Below are 19,783 nucleotides of genomic sequence, written 5' to 3'. Positions count from 1 at the left end.
CAGAGAATAAGCTTCTCTATTTAGTGATTAAAGAAAACTTTGATTTTTTTTCTGCACTCTTAACAGGTTTTAAAATATAAAATTTTTATTTGACATGTCACTTTTTTAATAGAGAGAATAAAGCTCATGCTGTTTTAATATGTAAATAAATGTTTTTGTATTTCAACAAACGTGTTATTTCCTGGCTCTTTGAGAAATATTTTGCAAGATACTTAGATTACCTACTGTTGGAAAAATACAGACGTGACTTTTATGAATATAGGCGTAGAACAGATCTGTTGGTATTTTCTACAGTGCAAGACATGAGGCCTAGGAGAGCTTTGCTGCTGATTACCAGGAGGAAAGATCCAAGATCTCAGTCTCCCCTCCTGTTAAATTAAGTAGATGGACTGAATTCTTTTCTCTTCTAAGATGAGTTTCCATGAGCCTATGTCATTTGTTTATATTCAGGAGTATTAGCAATATCATATTAAATACTGAATACCCCTCCCTTCCCCCAAAGCAAAGTCTATTGTGTGCTAAATAAGCTTTTAGTTATCTGATTCTCGTTTCTCACCCTACAGGCAATTTTTGTGTTGCACCTTTACAGGCAACCTGGAAGGTCTTTTTAGCGATAGGTGGCGCTATTGCACCTTTTTACTGTCTTAATTTTCCTGTTTGTAAAAGAAGGCTTAAACAACGTTATTTTATTTTGATTTCTTTCCTTAATGCTTCAGAATAGCCCAATACCCATTATGTCTGTCTACCTGGAAAAATTATTCTGCTTATATCTTAGTTTTATTCTGTCACCTCGCTGTGAACACTTTAGACTTGCTGTGCAAAGAATGGCAAAATCGGACTTTTCTTCCAGTGTTAGAAACTAGTGAGCCGGGATTTTATAAAACAGCTAGAAGCGGCCTCTGGAGCAACTTAAAGGTAAAAAGTGTGTTGAGTTCACTGAGTATTGACCCTGCCGCTGTGTGTTAATTGGTGGTAGGGGATTTGGTACATATACAAAGGGGTGAAGTGCTTTGACTTGGGTTTGCGTGCACGCGCTGCCACTGAGCCACGTGAGCCTGAGTCAGTTTCTTCTGAGTTTTTCCCTCGCCTGTGATTTGAGGGTGCTCGTATCTGCTTTGTAGAATTGTGAGAATTAGTAATTATGTAAAGTGTTTACCACAGTGCGTTTGTCAAGAGGGCTCTTAAACTTTAGCTGCTGTTTTGTGTGAAGCCATCATTTGAGAGTGTTTGGCAACTACTAAGAAACAGGAAAATAAGAAAAGCTGGTTTTATGATGAAAGATATTTGAGGAGGTTCCATAATTCCTATACCTATAATTTAGCATCACCAGAGTCAGAACTGTTACACAGTCGCCATGAACCAACGTTAAGCCACAGAATTTTTTGTTACTTTATATATGTTGGGGCCTCAGGGGATCCAAAAGTTATACACATGTTGTCTCCAGCAGCCAACTGGGAGATGACACAAAAGACAAGGCAGGAGATAAATGTCTTCTTTGTTACTGATGAAGCCACATTCTCCATGAACTTCAGGGCTGTGGGAAAATGCGTGTCATGATACTGTGTAGCAGAATTAGAGACTCACCCTGTCCCAGCTATCTCTAGGCCACAGCGAGCCTTCCCTTGAGAGGACCTGCCCCTTCATACACAGGGCTGTCCTGCCATGGAGCTGAGCATCCCGGGTGCTTCCAAAAGGTGGTCAACACTGGAGGGAAAGGAAGGGTTTCACATGCCCTGCTTGTCTCCCCGGACTCACACATCACTCTGTTAGAGTGACGAGGTCTAGCTGTGGGCCAGAGGTCAGGGGTGTGAAGGGAGAAATACTCTCTATGGCCCAGAGGAGTGGGAAGAGGCATCCCCTCCTTCAGTTTAAACAGGTGGTGGGATGGAACATAAGGGTGCACCCTAAGTGTTTATAAAAGGAGAAATAAGGATTTCCTTTGGGAATTAGTCTAGCCAGGAAATACAAGACGATTAGAAAGGAGACTTGTAAACCACTGTATTTTTAAGTTGACATTTGTTGAGAACCAAAAATGTGCTACATTCTTTTCTGAGGGTTTAACAGAAATGAATCGTTCAATCTTCTCAACAAGCGAGTAAGGAAGGTTTGATTGTTATCCCAGGTTTACAGTGTGGAAATTGATGCACTCAGAGGGTAAGTAGGCCAAGGTCACAGAGTTAGTAAGTGGCAGAGCTGGTATTTAAACCCTGGCTGTCTGGTTTTGAGGCTCCCAGAGATGGGCTTTGGGTTTTTAGATGTATCTGCATCCCTGGATTTCTGTACGTCTGTGCATCAGTTAGCCCAGAAAAGACAGAGAAGGGAGAGTTACACAGGTGCTCATAGTCGTGTCTCAGCCACTGTCCACGTGAGTGCACTGTGATTGGCGTTAGTTGTTTTCCAGGCAGTAGATCTGTTTGTATAACAGAAATTTAGTCCATTGAGTTAATCTAGAAACCCTTCCTGCTCTGCTTCTGTCCACGCTTGCCATGTGACTGCCTGGGATTTGGCCGTTGAGGAGAAACTGTACTCATGGTTGAACTCTGATATCGCAGTCTGGTTCATAGTTTCACGTCTTCTGTTACATTAAGTTAAGTTTCTGGTTTTCTTGCATCAATGTCTCATGAGTTTGGTTAATGTGAAACCAGTCCATGGGAGCCCAGGAGTAATGACGGTATAATTTCTTAGCACGTTGTGGCACTTCTAGCCGTGCAGACCTGACTGGAGGATGTCCGCCTTCCTCACTGATTTCCCGCAAGAACACGGTCGTCTCCAACCCCCGGATATGAGGCTGGGAGCTCTCTGAGTAGGCCAGTCAGAGTCCAAGTCCAGCAATCAGAAAATGATGAAGTACCTGGAAAACCAGTACCTATTTGAGCTGGTTTTTCACTGAACAATTTTTAGTGTTTTCTGGGACTCCCCAGTTCCCCAAGGTTCCATGCAGCTGGGTGCCCCTAAGTGCAGCTCTGTCAGTGCTTGCCCTGGGGTGACGTGGTGTCACGGGGAGCAGGGCTGTCAGCGTCCCCGGCTCCTCCGAGCTCCGTCTCCTCATCCGCAGTTCCGGGTTTCTCATCCGTGTCTTCTTAGTAGGGTGGCTGATAAACACACGTGATGGTGGTCAGGTGTGATTTGTGGTTGTCTCTGTGATTGGCATATAGTCAATATTTGATAGAAACACTTGTTTTTTTATTGTAATTACGGCTCCTCGATTGCAGTGGTTTTTAGTCTATTTTTTTATAACTATATTCTTATTTTTAAATATGACCTTATATCTATTTTTTTTTGGAGGTACTGGGGACTGAAGCCAGGACATTGTGCATGCTAAGCAGGTGGTCTACAAGTGAGTAACACCCACCCTCCTTGTCTGCACTTAAAAATAAATATTGCAATACACAAAATAGCTCTTAAACACCATCATGGGACCTAGTCTCTGTATAGGCAATTGAACACGTATACTATTTCAATAAGAATATATGTTGTTTGGACATACATTTCTGAATCTGTTAATGTGCTTAAAGATGATCATAGCTAGTAATAAACACGAGACTTGGATCCAGTACTTCTTAGGGTCTGTTTTGCCATCAAGGGAAATTATATTCTACAGAGAAGGCTAATTGGGTCTCTTTGATATTTGGATGGTTTAGCAGATGATCAAGGCTTTCAAAAGCTGACAGTTTTGTATTTTAAACAAACTACAAAGTTATCTTCTAGAAGTTGTAAGTCCTAAGCTTGTGAAGTGCCCAGTAATCCAGGGGGAATATGTCTGTGTCTGTGTGAATGACTGTGTGTGTGATTTCAGGAAGGTAGAAATAAGTTCCATATAGACTTCTGATATATTTCTCCTCTAGTTTAAGCTGTAGGCTTATATTTACACAAAATACTTGATATTCTTTAGTCATTTGGCATATTGGTGGAAATAAGTCGTTCTCATACTTGTTTCAGAAGGGTTGGGAACCATGAACTAAGAAAACGGGAGGAGAAAGAGGCAGGGAGGCTCTTCACACTTCATGCACAATATGAGAGACAGTAACTTTTCTCTTTTCTTCTAAAGCAAACTGGCACTGAATTGTAACCTGCTATTACTCAGAATTGCTTTTATGATCAGATACAATTGCCTCAGATTTTTCAAGGCAACATGAATGATGAAATGTGTTTTAGCAGTTATCTTTAAAAGTAGTTTTATTTTTCAAGTAAAAGGCTATAGCCTGTTCTTTCTTCCAGCGGTACACGAAGTTCTCATTGATCCAGGTACATGATTTATGTGCTTAGTTTCTTTGGGTTTTTTGTTTTTTTTTTCAGTGCTTGTTTCATTGTGGTGTGAATGAATGTTTAAAATTTCTGGATTTTGATCTTTAGAACATGCTGATTTATCAGAACTGTTAAAAACCTGATTGTTCTTTCGTCCTTGTTTGGTGGGGCACCCTATTGGTTACTGTTGTCTGTTAAAGAGGGAAATTCTTCCTCTAGCCTGCAGATCATTAAGTGAATGGTTGGCAGTGTGCCTTTAAATTTCATTGAATGCGTTGAACATGATTGTCCAGTGAATTTTGAATTGACTCACAGTAATGACTTTGTTTCTGTGGCTTTTGCTCCTCTCCACAAGAGTTTTAATTCTCTGTTGCATTTTGTATACGTGTTCTTCACAGGGGAAGAAATTTTGCATTTTTTAGAGAGGTGGGTTTTCCTAACCCCTCTGATTGCATTCTGTAATTGATACAACAATAATCTGTTATTGCAGTGCTTAATTATTTCATAAACTAGTTTTTGGCTTAATCAGAAACAATGACAAAGTGATAATAAAAAATAGGAAAACCTTCCTTCCTTTGTAGAATAAAAATCAGGTGGTCAGGCTTACCCATGCTTTGTGCGGGACACACTTACTCTTATGTCATTGTGTATCATGATTCGGAGATGGAGTTGCTTCAGGTTTATAGATTTTTCTTTAAACATTTGTGTTGAATTCTTTCTCGAGGCTGATGTATTCTGTTGGGTTTGTTGAAAGTTTAGAAGGGAAACAAATGCGTTTTTTTGGTTTCTGGAGGCCTGAGTTGCTCATGATAAAAAGCTGAGGGTGGGCTGAGAAACAAAGTGACACTCACTCTCCTCCCAGAAGAAATTGATGAAAAATGAAATCAATTAAGTGTATCGGTATTTGACCAATAGAAGTTAGCGAGACCAAACTGGCTAGTTATGCCCAAAGAAAGTACTGAATTCACCTGCAGAATTAAGTGTTTACCAAGAAGCAGCAGCTTAGAGCAATCAGAAAAATCAGTCATATGATGAGATATAAAATGAATATAATACCTTTTATTTCTGAAACGTTTCTACGTTAAGTTGTGTAGAGCTAAAATTAAGTTTCAAGCACCAGGAGTTAAGAATGTGGGTGGTTCTATATGATCGTTATTCAGGGATGTGGCTAGACCCTGCTAGAGTGGCTGAAGCTGGCAGGAAAAGGCCTAGAGCCAGGATTTGTCACCCTAGGGTGTCCTCCAAAATGGTTCCATGTGGGAGCCCATGATTGGGTTAAAAAATTTTAACAGACACCAGCCTCCTGTCAACTTTAAGATGAAAAAATTATGCTTAGTAACTGCTTTGCAAACAAGCGCCTGTGCATCCTCACTGCTGTCTCCTTGCCTTAAAAAGCAGAGACAATGCTTTGCTTGCAAAGTTGAGGTTTTAGATAGCACTCAGCTCATTGCAAAGCAATGACCTAGGCCCTCAGCTATAAACGCTGGGCTTGTGTGCAGTTAGATAGTCTATTATCCCCAAAACAAGGACCTAGCTGGTCTGGTGGTCTGCTGTGTAATTCACATATCTAAAGAATATATCTTACTCTCCTCACCCCATGACTTCCCTAAAGATACACTAAGCCTTTGTACTCATGTTGGATTCTACAATCTCTGTCTGATCCCTTCTTTCCCCAGGTTCCTGTTTACTATCAACACTGTAGCTGTTAATGATTTTTTCTTTTGATTATACACAGTAAATATGGGAGCATTTGAGAGGCTCGTGGAGTTGGCTCCCTACTCCCTCTCTATTTCTTGACTTTTTCCACAGAGTCTTGAGTAATCATTACATGTCGGTAAGACTTCTGCCAGCCAGAACCCACAGTTCCAGGTGAGAACGATGCAGGCTTTATCTCTCCTACCCAAGGGAGAGAGAGAAGAGAATTGAGATATTCTCCCCTCGTGGTCCCTTCCTGCCCCAGGTCCACTCCAGTTCACCTGCAGCCTTCTGGCCTCTGCTCAGAGGGCCTCTGTCCCAGGACTGACCGCAGCCTTTTCTTCCCTTGTCAACATTTCCTGTGACTTTCGGAAGTTGGTCTCTTCTCTGTAATTCAACCCTGGCAGATGTGATGGTGGTCAGCGTGCTTGTGGGCAGTCACTTGGGGACTCCTAGGAGCCATGCTGTTTCCTCAGTCTCTCATTCGGGGTTACAGAACAGTCGAGCCCCGAAGGAAGCCCATTCAGGTGAGGTCAACAGAGTATTTCATCAGTTTCATTTTATTTTTAAATTTTCAGTGGAGAAATAATTTGTAGCAAACTGTTCCAGATATTCGGCCGCCTGCTTTCCTCACCACCTTTTCCTTGTTGCCTCTGGTGCTTGTTTTAAGAACAAGGTTTCTTCTCTGGTCATTTCTAGCAGCTGGGCTTGCTAAATCCTTGATCTGCATTTGAAGCAGAAGGCTTCTTGGTGATGTCAAACTGATTTTCCTATTTCTGAATATTTCGTGAACACTCAGCAACAGTTTCAAGTGAATTTCTCTTGTCTAATTTCAGTTAACTCACATTTGCTGATCTCCTGCTTTCATGCTGAGGGCAGTTTCTTCCTCCTGTATTAAAAGTTAGCAGTTTGCATTTACTATTTGAAGGTACTGGCCCTAGGTTCTTTTTCCTTAACAGTTTTAATACAATTCACCCATTAACATGTGCAGCACTTTTTACTCTATGCCCAGAATTATGCATCTAAGTCAATCTCAGAACATTTTCATCCCCCAACAGGAAGCCCCATATGCACAAGCAGTCATTCCCATTTTCCCCATCCTCCCCCAGCCCCAGGGAGCCACTCTTCTCTCTCTCTGGATTTACCTGTGCTGAGCATTTAATGTAAATCGAGTCACTTCATGTAAGTGGAATCGTCTATTGTGAATGACTTCTTTCACACTGAGTAACGTGTTCAAAGTTTGTCCACGTTGTGGCCTGGGTCAGTACTCTATGCTTTGCTATTGCTGAATTATATTCTACTGTATAGCTGGGCCGCACTGTTTACCCATTCATCAGGTGATAGTTATTTGTGTTGTTTCTGATTTTTGGCTGTGATGAGTAATGGCGCCGTGAATATTCCTGTAGGAGTTTTTATGTGGACATTTGTTTTCAGTTCTCTTTTAGATACATTATGTTTACATAGCAGAGTAACTTATCAACTAGATTTGACAAGAGGAGTGTATTATTGATTATTTGCTTTAGTTGAAATATTCTAACTTTCATAAAGTAATCAGTGCCCATAAATGAACAAATATGTTTGTATTATTTTGCAACATATGAGCAGACTTCATATGTTTCTATATAATATATATGACTGTGTGTTTTAATCTGTCAGTGTTTTCATAGTTTTTCAGCAATGTTGTAACTTTAGAATTCTTCTGAGAAAATCACCCGCGATTCTAGTGCAGTTTGTACAGTGCATCCTGTCTTTTGCATGGGATTCCACTGTCCCCTCAGTGAGGACTTTCCTCTCCTATTGAGTTAGTAGTAGAGTTAAAGGAACTGTGATTTCTAGGCCTTCGCTTGGCTGTCAATCACGATTTTCCCTTTCTTGAGTTTTCATTGTTCCATTAGAATTTTTGAAAATAACTATTATTATGTTGCATCGATCTCCCTAGAAACTTGATGTGTTTGTGCTTTTCAGTTTTTAATTTATGAAACATGTAAATGCACTCTTGTTTTTAAGTAGTACTTTTTCACTAGATATTTGTTTATCTCTTTATAGTTAAAATATTTTTTCCCAATGAATGAATCGGTGTGCATGTTTTAAAAGATACCTTACTTTTTATTGTTCTTATTGTAACAGTTATATTCATTGTAGAGAATTTAGAAAATAAGGATAAACACAATAATAACTTAAAAATGGCCTCTAACCTCACCTGGAGATACTGTTGTAAGGTTTGAAATTGAGAATTACAAGTCCTCTCAACTTGTTCTTCTTTTTCAAGTATATTTTGGTTACTGAAACCCTCGAATTACCATATGAATTGTAGCAGAAGCTAGACAGTTTCTGCAGTGGAGCCTGCTGGGATTGTGATAGAAACCACGTTTTATGTATGAATCGCTCTGGGGAGAATTGCCATCCCAAGAGCGCTGTCTTCTGATCCATGAATGTGCGTGGTGTCTCTGTCCAGGTATTTAGGTCTTCTTTAATTTTTTTCAACAATGTTTTGAGTTTACAGAGCATTATTTTACTTTATTTTTCTTTGCCTTTATACTGAGGACAAGTGTGCAAGGTACCGGGATCAGAAGTGTATTTCAGCCCCGCGACTTGCTGCCACGATGAACGCTGCACTCTTGCTTGGCCTTCTGTAAAATCTTGCACAAAATAGGACGTCAGTAACTCTCTCGAATGAATGATAATATGATTGTTGATTGATGTTTGAGGGTCCTTGTGATGATGTCTTTTTCCCAGCCTTTCCCCTCTTCTTAACTATGCACTTTATCTTCCTTTCCTCCAGCCTGGTTTTCAGCCTGCCTGTGGCATTGATTTTCCCTGCCTGTAGATTCTTCCTTTCACTAGTTCAGGATAATGTTACATATGGGCTGTAGAAACATGCTAGATGACAAGAAAGAGCAAGTCCATTGCATGCTAGTATTTTTAGATTGTGTTATTCTTTTTTCGATTGAAATTAAATCAGGCTAACCCCCTGAGCCCTGCCATGAGCTCTTTCCGCCTTCCTACAAGTGATACTGCTCTTGTTGCTGCATGTTCCCTGCCCCCAGCCTTGGTTTTGGAGTTGAGTAAGTCACCATCAGTGAAGCCCTCTCTTTAAAAGTTGAAGAGAATATTTGCTCCTTCTCTCTCATTGGGGACTTGGATGAAATGAGTTACCAGATAAAGAATGGAGCCCCACCTCATTCTGAACCCCACTCTTTCCGTTCTTTTCTCCAGGGGAAAGAGTACAATTCAACAATATAAAGATTGATTGTGAGCTAATGAGATAGACAAGACAACCGATCATTTATTAAATATCCTTTCATGCTAGAAACAAATGTATTATACACACAAACAGCACACAAATCACGGTAGTACCGTGGTTACAAACGTGGGTCCGAGTTCGAGTCCTGCTCTGGAGTGACCAGTCATGTGAGATGGAGAAATGGTAGGTCGGCTTAGCCTCTCCAGAACTGGTTTTCTGTCCTGCAGAGACTGGGCTCCCTAGGCGTCCCCCACCCGTAGAGGTGCTGTGGGGTGTAAATGATGCGCCTGGGCAGCCCGAGCACAGCTGCTCATTCCTCGTAAGTGCAGGATCGCATAGCTTTTGCGGTGACGGCTTTATGACCACCCCGTGTAGACTCTCAGTGCTCCGAAGGGATGTCTTGTGGTTTGGAGATGGGATTCTCACTTCTGTAAATACCCAAGGATAGTGTTATTGGGCCCTGCTGATTTGAATCTCTTCTTTAGAAAGTACATAATGTAGATATATTTTTCAAGCATGCGTGCTTTTTTTCTTTTACTATTTAAAATTCTACCCTCTCATCTCTTGGTGTGACATTTCATGGAATCCAGGAAACAGTCCTAAGCTACCTGCCTCTTCACACTTCTCCGTGGTGGTTTCCTTCCCTGACTAGAAGAGGGTTTTGCATAGGAAATTTTCTTTGTTCCCCTTTTCTTGGAGTCTCTCTGTCTGTCTGCCCATCTCTCACCTCTCAATCTGTCCATTTATCGACCCACTGATTCTTCTGACATGTTCCAAAACACATTTCAGGCAGCTTACAGAAGAACAGATACCAAATAAACAGGTGAGAAAATGAGACCAAGTTCATACAGTGAAGCTAGGAGGCGAGTCTTTATGACGGTTGTAGGCGTGAGACACACGCCTCTTCCCTGTGACTTACATGATGGACAGCAAGAGTGTGCCTCAGGCTCCCAGCAGACACAGGGAAACAGGGTTTGTGGGAGATGCTCACTGGCCGTGAAATAAAGAAGTGGCTGAGCTACTTAGGCTTAGAAGAATATTTTGAATGTCTTCCAAAATCAGAGTATTGCATCTTTTCTTTTGTGAGAGTTCTACGTATAGTTGGCTACATTCTATACCTGGAAGTTTCCCCAAAACTGCTTCCCACGTGAGTCCCATGGCTCGGGAAAGGGGTGGTTCTGCTCATTGATGGGGGTTGGCCAGAAACAGAAAATGAGAGCCTCAAAGGTGCCTGGGATTTGTCAGTTATGTTTTGTCACTGCTGTAGCGTTGAAAAAATGCTTTCACAGTTTCTCTCCATCTGAGGCGGCAGCGTGCTCTCTTACCAGTATCAGGAGCTCAGGGCCACGGGATGGTGCTGGCTGAATGCACTGCCGTCAAGACAGCTGAGCTAGTCACTGCAGGTGTGATTCTTTTACATACTTCATTTCATGTTCTTTACTAGAATGTTTCAACAGGGAGTTAATTAACTGAGTTAATTAACATTAAATAAATATGATCTTTGTTGAAAAGACATTTATAGGCAGAATATAAGCTGTGTAGACTTTAAAAACGGTTTCATTACTGAAATTTCATTTGGGAAGATACACAGTTTATCTTATATATGCCTCTCTTTTAAAGTAACAAAGAAACCAGACAGGAAAGGCATAGGATGGTTTCTGTTCTTCCTCTCGGCTTGCAGGTGCCCTCATGCCCAGTAGCATCTATCCAGACACCAGCACTGACACTGGCCGTGCTCCGAACTGCCTCAGCTCTGAAGACACTGCTGACAAATAGAAGGGGGCCGCGCCCTGTTACAGCAGGTGCTCTCACTTTGTGGGTCCTTATGTAACTGCGTGGTGTTAATCAGGATCGCCCGTCCTACATTGTGTGACGCTGCTGTCTTGTCTCCTACTTACTTGTTTCTCTAAGTATTCATGTATTATTCTCCAATGCGTGGTACTACACAACTGAAAATGCTTTTTTCAGATGAAAAAGAATGTGCATTTAAAATAATAAGTCTGAAAAAGGGGGCAAAGTTGCTCTCCTGGTCCCGCTATTCAAAGATAATAATTAACACGTTAACATCTATTTTCTGTTCTTTTCTTCAGTGTGTATCACCTCTGTCATAAAAAACCAGACAGCACTCTGTGCCTGTTTACTGTGTGGACACCTCCATTTTCCATTCGGCTTTTTGTATGTTTTTCTACAATATTCTATCTCCTCTGGCATGATTTTTGATGACCAGTATAGCATTCTGTCTTGTGGAGGCATCGTCCATTTTACTTCAGACTTAAATAAACTTTTAAATTCCAAGTATACTTAACTGAAATACAGAAAAGAGAACTGTGGTGGTACATGAAGGCCCCTAACTCCCTTCCCCTTACTTCCTGAGAGTAAAAGCTGTTGAAAATTTGGTATATATATATCATGACCTTTATGCTATGACATACATATATACACACATATGAGAATTCCATGTATACGTGTGTGTTTATATGCTTTATTTAAAAATGAGACCATACTATATGTTTTTCTGCTGCTCTCTTTATTCACTCAGGGGTATATCATAGACGTCCCACCACTCCAGACTCACCCGGTCCTTTCAGAAAGAGTGGAGGGGTCTCCTGATGTGCGGCTGTGGTCTCTTGTCCACGGACACCTTTGGTGAGAGAATGCTGTGGACAAGGGCCTGGACCACGGTGAAACGCCGGCTCCCTCAGTGCTCGCAGGTCGCCGTGATTTACCGCATCATTGTCTTGATGGTGGACATTTAAGTTTTCTCCATTTTCCACTGTCAGAAAGGATGTTTGACTGGCATCCTTCTTGTACAGACATTCCTGTGATCTTGTATGTGTATTCCTTTAGTTAAGACTTCTGGAAATTTAGTCCCTGGATGTGACATTTACATTCATCACAGACTCCTTTCAAGTGACTCTAGAAATTCCTTCTCCAGTGGGGAATGAAAAGATGTACAATTATTTATGTAACCAATTCTCTATTGCTGGATATGATTTCACTTCAGTTTTTCTTCCCACCATTGTAAACAGTGCTGTGTAAATGCCCTGATTGATACATCTTTTGGACTGAATTTTTATTTTTCCTAAAGGAAACGATTCCTAGAAGTGGTGTTGAGTCAGTGTGTACGTACGTTTTTCAGAGTTTACATATCCATTGACATGTCGTCCTCTGAAAATGTCACTCATGGTTTCTTCTACCACAGATGGACACTAGCTAGAATATCTATTAAAAATATTTGCCAATATGATGAGCAAAAGTGCTTTTTCATTGTTTTAGTTTGCATTTGATGACCAATGAGGTATTGAGCATTTTTTACTCATTAGCCATTTGACTTTTTTAAAATTAATGATACCTTTTTTTCCTTTGCACACAGTTAAGTGAGAGAGCTTCTTGTTGCTTTGTGACAGCTCTTTGTATGTTATGAACATTAACCCCTTGTCTTCATCAACATGTATCACAGAGCTTTTCCTTGTCATTTCTTGCCTTTCATTTTGTTCAGGAGGTTTTATATTTTGGTTGTGTCTCAAAATATTCTTATGATAGTAAATGTCTTCCTTATGGGTTTTATCTTTGACATTATTCTTAGAAATAGTTTCTTATAATGGAATAAATTTCTTCTGTAGGTTTTTTTAACCTCTAACATGGAGATGATAATAGTACTTGTTAATGTAAGGGTAAGTTGAGTTAATAAGAGCAAAGTGTTGTATTTGCTGTTATTAGTACTTTTTAATATTTACATCACTGTCTGTAATTTATCTTCTGCTCCTTATGACAGGAATAGGATTTATTCTTTCCAGGTGATTCTCTGGTTGTCCCAGGACAATTATTGAAGTCATACTTTTCTCTTTGATTTGAAATCCCACCTGTACAAAATACTTATGTACACTAGAGTCTCTTTTTGAGCTCATGGTTCCTTTCTGTCAATCTGCCTTTCTTACTCCAGCACCATAAGTTACATATTGTAAAAATTTATTTAATAATTGGCAGTCTGAATTTTTTTTGATTATTTTCTTCCATCTTAAATTTTCTTGTCTAGTATTATGACTTTATTATTCCTGATGGATTCCAAAATATTTTGTTCAAGTTAAAAAAAAATCAGATTGGCTTTTTCATGGGAATTTTTAGTAAGATTTGAATTATTCTAATGAGAACTTACATTTTTACAAAACTGCCTTCCTCCATGCAATTTGTTGATGTGTCTACATTCACACCTCTTACTTTACCCCTCAGTAGAATCCTGAATTTTCTCCATTTAGAACATGGCCATTATTTTTGAATTTATTCCAGATTATTGTTTATGTTTTTGTCAATTTTGTAAGTGAGAATTTTTTGCTATTATATTTTTAAATGCTTAAAACTGACATTTAGAAAGGAAGATTAGGTTTGTAAATACTCACTTTGTAACTTGTCATTTAAAATTGTAAGTATTAAGTACTTGTTCCACAATCTTTTCTTTTTTGCTTTTAAAAATTTGTATCCAAGATTCTCAAAATGGACATAGCTAAGTAGTATAGGTGGGGAGACAAATGGAGAGAGGTAGTGAGGCTCATGTACAAACTGTGAGGAGTTTCATGGCTACCTTTAGGCTGGAGAAGCCACAGAAGAGACCAGGTTAGACCAGGGATGGCTTTGTATGCACTTGAAAGCCAGCTTTCCTGCCTGTATGGTGAAGACTGGTGGGCGTGGCAGGTAGATGATCAAGTTCTGATCAAGGTCATTGGCTGCACAGAGCGCTGTGTCTGTGAGAACTGGTGACCATTGCCATGGGAAATGCTTGGTGCCAGGAACACTGCAGAGGAGCTGGGGAGCCTGTGTGTTAAGGATTTTCGAAACATGGGAGTGCGAAGATCAGACTCTGCATTCAGATCTGAGTTTGAATTCATCCTCTTTAGTTTACTGGTCCTCTGACTTTTGTCAAGTTATACATCCTGTTTGAACTGTCTCTCAAAACAGGAGAATTACGGCCTGCTGTTAGAGTGTTTGATCAGGGTAAATGATTTGTGTCTATAAGATGCCACGTACAGTCACAAGCTCAGTGAGAAATGGGCTGTCACCTCTTCTTCTACAACTCAGTGCTCAGTAATTCATCAGGGGAAAGCGAGTCCCTAATTTATATGTGGTGCAAGGAAGAGCAAAACTAACGTCTTGCCTTTCCCTGGCAGTATTCTTACTTCTTTGCTTCATGTACCTCTTTCCTCCTTTACTCTTCTCTTTCACCTCCTCCACCAAGTGCCTGAGACTCTCTCAGAACACCAGATTCAAATTACTTTAAATGTTGGCTCATCCCCATGAAATGACAGTGACATTAAAAAAACTGTACACATCCCAGACTTGATTGTATTTGATTTACACACACACACGTGCACAAACACACACACACACATCAGGCTACCTCCCATTTGCTGAAGGAGAAGGACCACTTTTTCTGAGTTTTCATTTACTGAGCATGAGAGCAAAGTCTCTTGAGCAGAATTTCGCCTGGCTTCGTGCATGGTTTTTTAAATTGGACTTCTGCTTTGTGTCCATAGAAATATTCTCCTATTAGATGAGAGGAAGTGGAGACATAGATATTCTGCTGAGATATTTGTGTCATGATATTTGAGTTTTAAAGGACTTAAGACAGCATAGAGTTGTAATTTTTATGGGTGAGAATCCATGATGGTGTAACTTGGACAACAACCTGGGTCTCCTGCCATCGTGTCCATGTGGGTGAAGAGGCAACTGGGTGGTGGATGGCAGGGATCCTTCTTGCTTGAGTTCCAGGGTCTTGTTAGTTTTCATGGCTCAGCTGCCTTTAGTTTATGTTCATGTGGCCTCTCATGGGAGGGTCACTCTGTCCTGATAGACTGAGTTTCTAATCAGCAAAAAGCTCTGGACCCACTCATATTTTCCAGAGTTTTTCTTCTGACCTGCTGACACTTTATATAAATGAGACCTAACAAACTACTGGATATAAAATCCTTATTGTTATTGTTTTCCCTCAAGTTCCATAGGAATGGGGTGCTGTCTCAGGCTGTCTAAGGCTAGATCTGAACAAATATAGGGTGATAGGCTGTGCTGCTGGACCCTCCCCAGTTGAATGGGATTTCCACTTTAGTTTTTAGAATCAGGTAGATGAGTTCAAATCTTGTCTTTACCAGTTATTAGCTTTATGACCTTGGGGAAGTAACTTTACTTTTTTGGGTTCCAATTTTCTTTATCTGTAAATAAGTTCAGTCTATATTTTAGGGTTTTTGTTTTAGAATTGAATGAGCTAATTCCCTCATTTATACCTAAAGTACTTATCGCGTGGTTGTATGATGGTGCCTTGGTAGTTGATTACTAAGGCACTCGGCAGTGAGAAAGGGGGTGGGGCCCCCTGGATCAAAGAGCTTATATTCCAGGATATGCTTGTAAAAGACTGGATTGCATTGGATTTTTAGTTAATGTCCATTCCTTTCCTAATCCCCATTGACTGTATATATATCTTTATACTAATATATGAACAATTTGTTTTTGCAATTTAAATCTTTGTAGTATTTAAGGAATGTAGCTATAACAAAAATACGTGAAATAAAATGATTTGACTTTTATTTTCCTTTCAATAGGCAAAACAAAATAAAATAGAAAAGAAAAGAAAAAGTATTGAAGGAGTAGAAATAATTTTATTTCTGTGGAATTAACTCCCTATGTTAGGTTTTTCCGTTGTGTTGTTAAACAGCATATAAAATTGACAGGTTGTGACTTCAGTGTTGATAGCTAGGTGAGTATACTTTCTTTTTGTGGTTGTCTTTGATGAATTATTTGAACTAGATCATAAATGATGTGCATGTTACATATTGGAAACAAGGAAACAGTGGATAAATACTACCTCCAATGCAGTCATTTTGTTACCGAGTCCAAACTCGTTCTGCTTGCCACATGACAGGCCAATAAACTGGGAGATGAGGTGTTGGAGCAAGGAATAGTGACTTTATTTGCAACGCTGGCAGACCCAGAAGATGGCAGACTGATGTCCTGGAGAACCATCTTCCCCAAGTCAGAATTCAATCTCCTTTTATAATAAAAAGGGGCTGGGTTGTGGTTGGTTGTTGCATACTTCTTGCTGCATGAATTGTTTGTCCTCTGAATCCACTGTTCTTGCAGGTGTCCATGTGGATCAAATCATGGTGCCCCTGTAAAACCTCCAAAAAAACAAAGGTTATTCTCTATTTTGCAACTTGCCATCTCTACAGAAGTGCAGATGAGCTAACATTTTTAAAGATCAGGGCCAGGAGAATAGGCTTTCCTGTAGATTTCAGGCTAAAGGCAACTTTCTTTTACAAATGGTGCAGATCTACCAAGTCTGAGCCTAGAAAACAGGGCATAGGTTTAAAGCCAAAGGAATAGATCAAACATAGGGTCAAAATTGTTCTTTTTTATTACAATTCCCTTTTCAGCTTCATAGATACTTTTAGTAAGAAACATGAGCAATTTTTTATTTTTGCTTCTTAATAACCAATAAGTGGGCCAACTATATTTTTGTGAGCAGGGATGCTGTGCGGGCCCTGGGGTGACAGCAAACTCTTGTTGGGGTGGCCGACCTTGCAACATGTCTGATGCCCCGTGAGTGTTGGTGAGGGTCCCCCTAGCCAGGGGCTCTCTTCAGGAACCAGCATATGGGCATTGTCCTCTGGAGACCTCTTTTTCGGCTGCAGGAATTTTTTTCAGATACTGTGATTGAAAAAATCACTCCAGCTGGGGATAGTTAGGGGAAAAAGGAAAAGGAAAAGGGTTTGGAGTAGAGTAGAAGAGTAGGACATAAGATCTCGGATCCTGAGTACTTGGCAGCGGGGCCTCGGGAGAGAAGGGAGCACAGGTGGGGAGGGGCCTGGCTCCGGAACCAGCTCCTGTACCTGTCCCCGCGCCCAAGCCATATAGCTTTTAATTGGCCTGGGCCACCTCTCTGGGCTGGATGTCACCCTGGGCAGAACCTTGAGAATCGAAGGTAAGGGGTGGGCAGTACTCACCTAGGGAGTCACTGAGGACTTCGTTCAAGTCCACAGTGCCTTTCTGGTCATGTATCGTCACTTGTCCTTTATCCCAGGATCTGAGGAGGAGGAGCAAGGAACTCAGGGAAGGATCCAGGAAGATATCCAACTGTGTTAAGAGAGGACAGAAAATGTGAAACGGGGAGTGAGGACACTTGCAGCAAAGTAAAATGACTTCACAAATATTGCTTCAGAGCTGCAGGTGTAAGAGAGCCTAAGCCTGTCTCAGAGTGCAGAGGACAAGCGGAAAGGAACTGCAAAATTTCCACTGACAATTGAAATTTTGTTAAATAGCCTGATACTGTTGTTTGCATCACTTGAATGAATGCAGGCATATTTCTTTGGGCAATTACAGGTTCACTCAACCCCACCAGCCCCTCTTGCCCCCATCGGGGATGGGTTTCTCAAGCACAGTGCCCCTCCTGCTTGGGTGGGCCACGCCGCTGGTCCTCGCCTGGGGCCGGGCTGCTGCAGGGCACTGAGTCCCCGAGGCACGGCCTGTGATACACGACTGGAACATCTCTGCTCTTGACTGGGGGCCTCCGTTTCCCCTGCAGTGTAAGAATGCCGGTGACTGAGTTAGAAGCATGCTTCCAAGCTGTCCGTGTCCTCGGCATCCAGAAGCGGAGCCTGGAAGCTTCCGAGTTTCTCCAGGATGCGGTCTACTTTCACCTTCGCAGGTGAGTGCATGTCCTTACACAAGTGGAGGAATTACTGCAGTTTTCCTGGAACTTTCCCACCACTAGTCCATCTGATTTATCTGTGCTAGGATTCAGTATGGCCTGCTAAAAATCTGGAGTGAGATCTTGAATCCCTGATGAAGAGGATTATTTATTTCATTTCTCTATATGATAGTCTTTTACTTTTAAAATTCAGAATGATTCTTTCAGGAATTTTTGGTGGGGTTGGAGAATCAACTTTGCTCTTAACATCTTTGCTACCTGTTGCTTTATGCCTCTCACCTGTCTTCTGTCACTTGTGAGGCGGTTCAATTTGTGATTCTGTCAGGGTTGTTCATGTTATAAAATATAAATTCTATAAAAGTACAGTCTCTTTTACTCCGAAGACATTCCACAAATACTCCTTTAATCTGCGTGTGGTTTTAAGAAGACAGAATCATTAGAACATATAATTGCAAGTTGCTAGTGCAAAATCCCCAAATCAATAGTCTAGCTAAACATCTAAAATCTTTCTAATCTACCTTGGATTTGTATGGATAAGTGAAGCAGTTTGCTAAGAACACAAGACCAGGTTTAGAATACAGGCTGGTGTAGCTCAGCAGGTCCTCCCAAGCTGATGCTCTGCCAGAGAGTGGGGCCGAGGGAAGAGGGCGTGTCCTGCCCTCCCTGAGCTGACAATTTTATAGCAAAGACCTTCAGCAGGTGAAAAAATTGGAGTTTCTTCTAAGAAGAGTGAGTTTGAAAAGAGTCCCAAAAGCGCGGGAGTGGCACAATCACATTTGTCTCAAGTAGGGGAGAGTGGCTGTGGGGCCATTTGGGAGACTCGTGAGTCCAGGTGCGCAGTGTTGGTGGCTTCCACTAGAGCGGTGGGACGGTCACTGGGTAAAAGCGAACAGATTGAAGGCACGTCTAGATGGTAAAAATTAAAGGATGAATGCTGTCTGTGAATGTAGGATGGAGTAAGGCCCAGGTTTCTGTGTGAATTAATGAGGTAAATGATGCTCCTGCGGTGCTCTGAGGAGGAAAGCTGCAGAGGGAGTTCTGGGGGAAAACTGATGAGTTCAGCTGTGGGTAAATTTAAAGGCTGTTAAATGTGTGGTCTGGGAGCTCAGGTGAGAGCCAGTAGTGAGTAGGGGGAGTGGAGAGGGACTTTCAAATAATTTTGTCTTGTGAACATACAAATAAATATGAGTAAAGACTCACTTAACACCTCTATATTCTGGATTTAAAGCCCAGTAACATTTTGCTATTCAGACTGCAGAGGTTCTTAATTTTTTTTAATAGAAATAAATAGAAACAAAATATTGGAGTTAAGGAACATCTTAGAATTGATATGTGTCCTTGTTTGTATTTTTATACCTCATCTGTTTATAACCATAATCTACAAAAAGCTTGCTTAGCGTAAGAGTTTAACAGAGGGCCTTGACACACACTGTTTGGGGTTGAAACTGATCTTCTTGGGCAAATTATGTAGCCTCTCTGTGCCTTAGTTGCATCTTCTGTGACTGCCCCTGGGCCCCTCATCACAGATTTCCTAGACTAGATGTTGGAAGGGAGGCTGCTGAAGGGAATAAGAAGTGGCAACTGCTAGGGATACTGAAGACAGAGACAAAAACAGGTTAAATCCTATATACTGAGTAAAAATACCCTCAAAAGAGAAAGAATCCCGCAGTGTTTTGAGCCCCTTAGCGTCAGAGAAACAAAATCACGTGGACCCAAAGGTCTTGAGCATATGAGTATTGTGGGTGGGAGGGTGTCATCAGAAAAGTGTTGAGAAAAGGCCTCTTTGTTTCCCTTGACGTTTCCAGTTAGGATGGGGAGCAGAAGTGAAAACCCCCTGCTTCACAGTTGAAGGTGCTGTTTTGTGCGAAACTGAACAAAGTTTGGAGACCAGTCATCAGCGGTGGTGG

At 41.1% G+C, this 19,783-nt stretch overlaps 1 protein-coding gene and 1 long non-coding RNA gene across 2 annotated transcripts in view; both read left to right on the top strand.

Moving 5' to 3' along the window:
• The window catches only part of LOC140694913 (trafficking protein particle complex subunit 9-like), a 79,425-nt gene that overhangs the window by 12,305 nt on the left and 47,337 nt on the right, over positions 1-19,783 (top strand). The gene's annotated exons all lie outside the window — the stretch shown is intronic.
• On the top strand, positions 10,366-11,910 carry LOC140694916 (uncharacterized). The gene is made up of 3 exons (XR_012070580.1): positions 10,366-10,587; positions 10,866-10,986; positions 11,724-11,910. It is a non-coding gene; the product is annotated as an uncharacterized lncRNA (long non-coding RNA).

Source organism: Vicugna pacos, unplaced genomic scaffold (assembly GCF_048564905.1).
Source record: "Vicugna pacos unplaced genomic scaffold, VicPac4 scaffold_111, whole genome shotgun sequence".
In the NCBI taxonomy this organism is placed as follows: Eukaryota; Metazoa; Chordata; class Mammalia; order Artiodactyla; family Camelidae; genus Vicugna; species Vicugna pacos.
The sequence above is the reverse complement of the archived record's forward strand: the minus strand, read 5'-3'. Positions and strand labels throughout refer to the sequence as shown.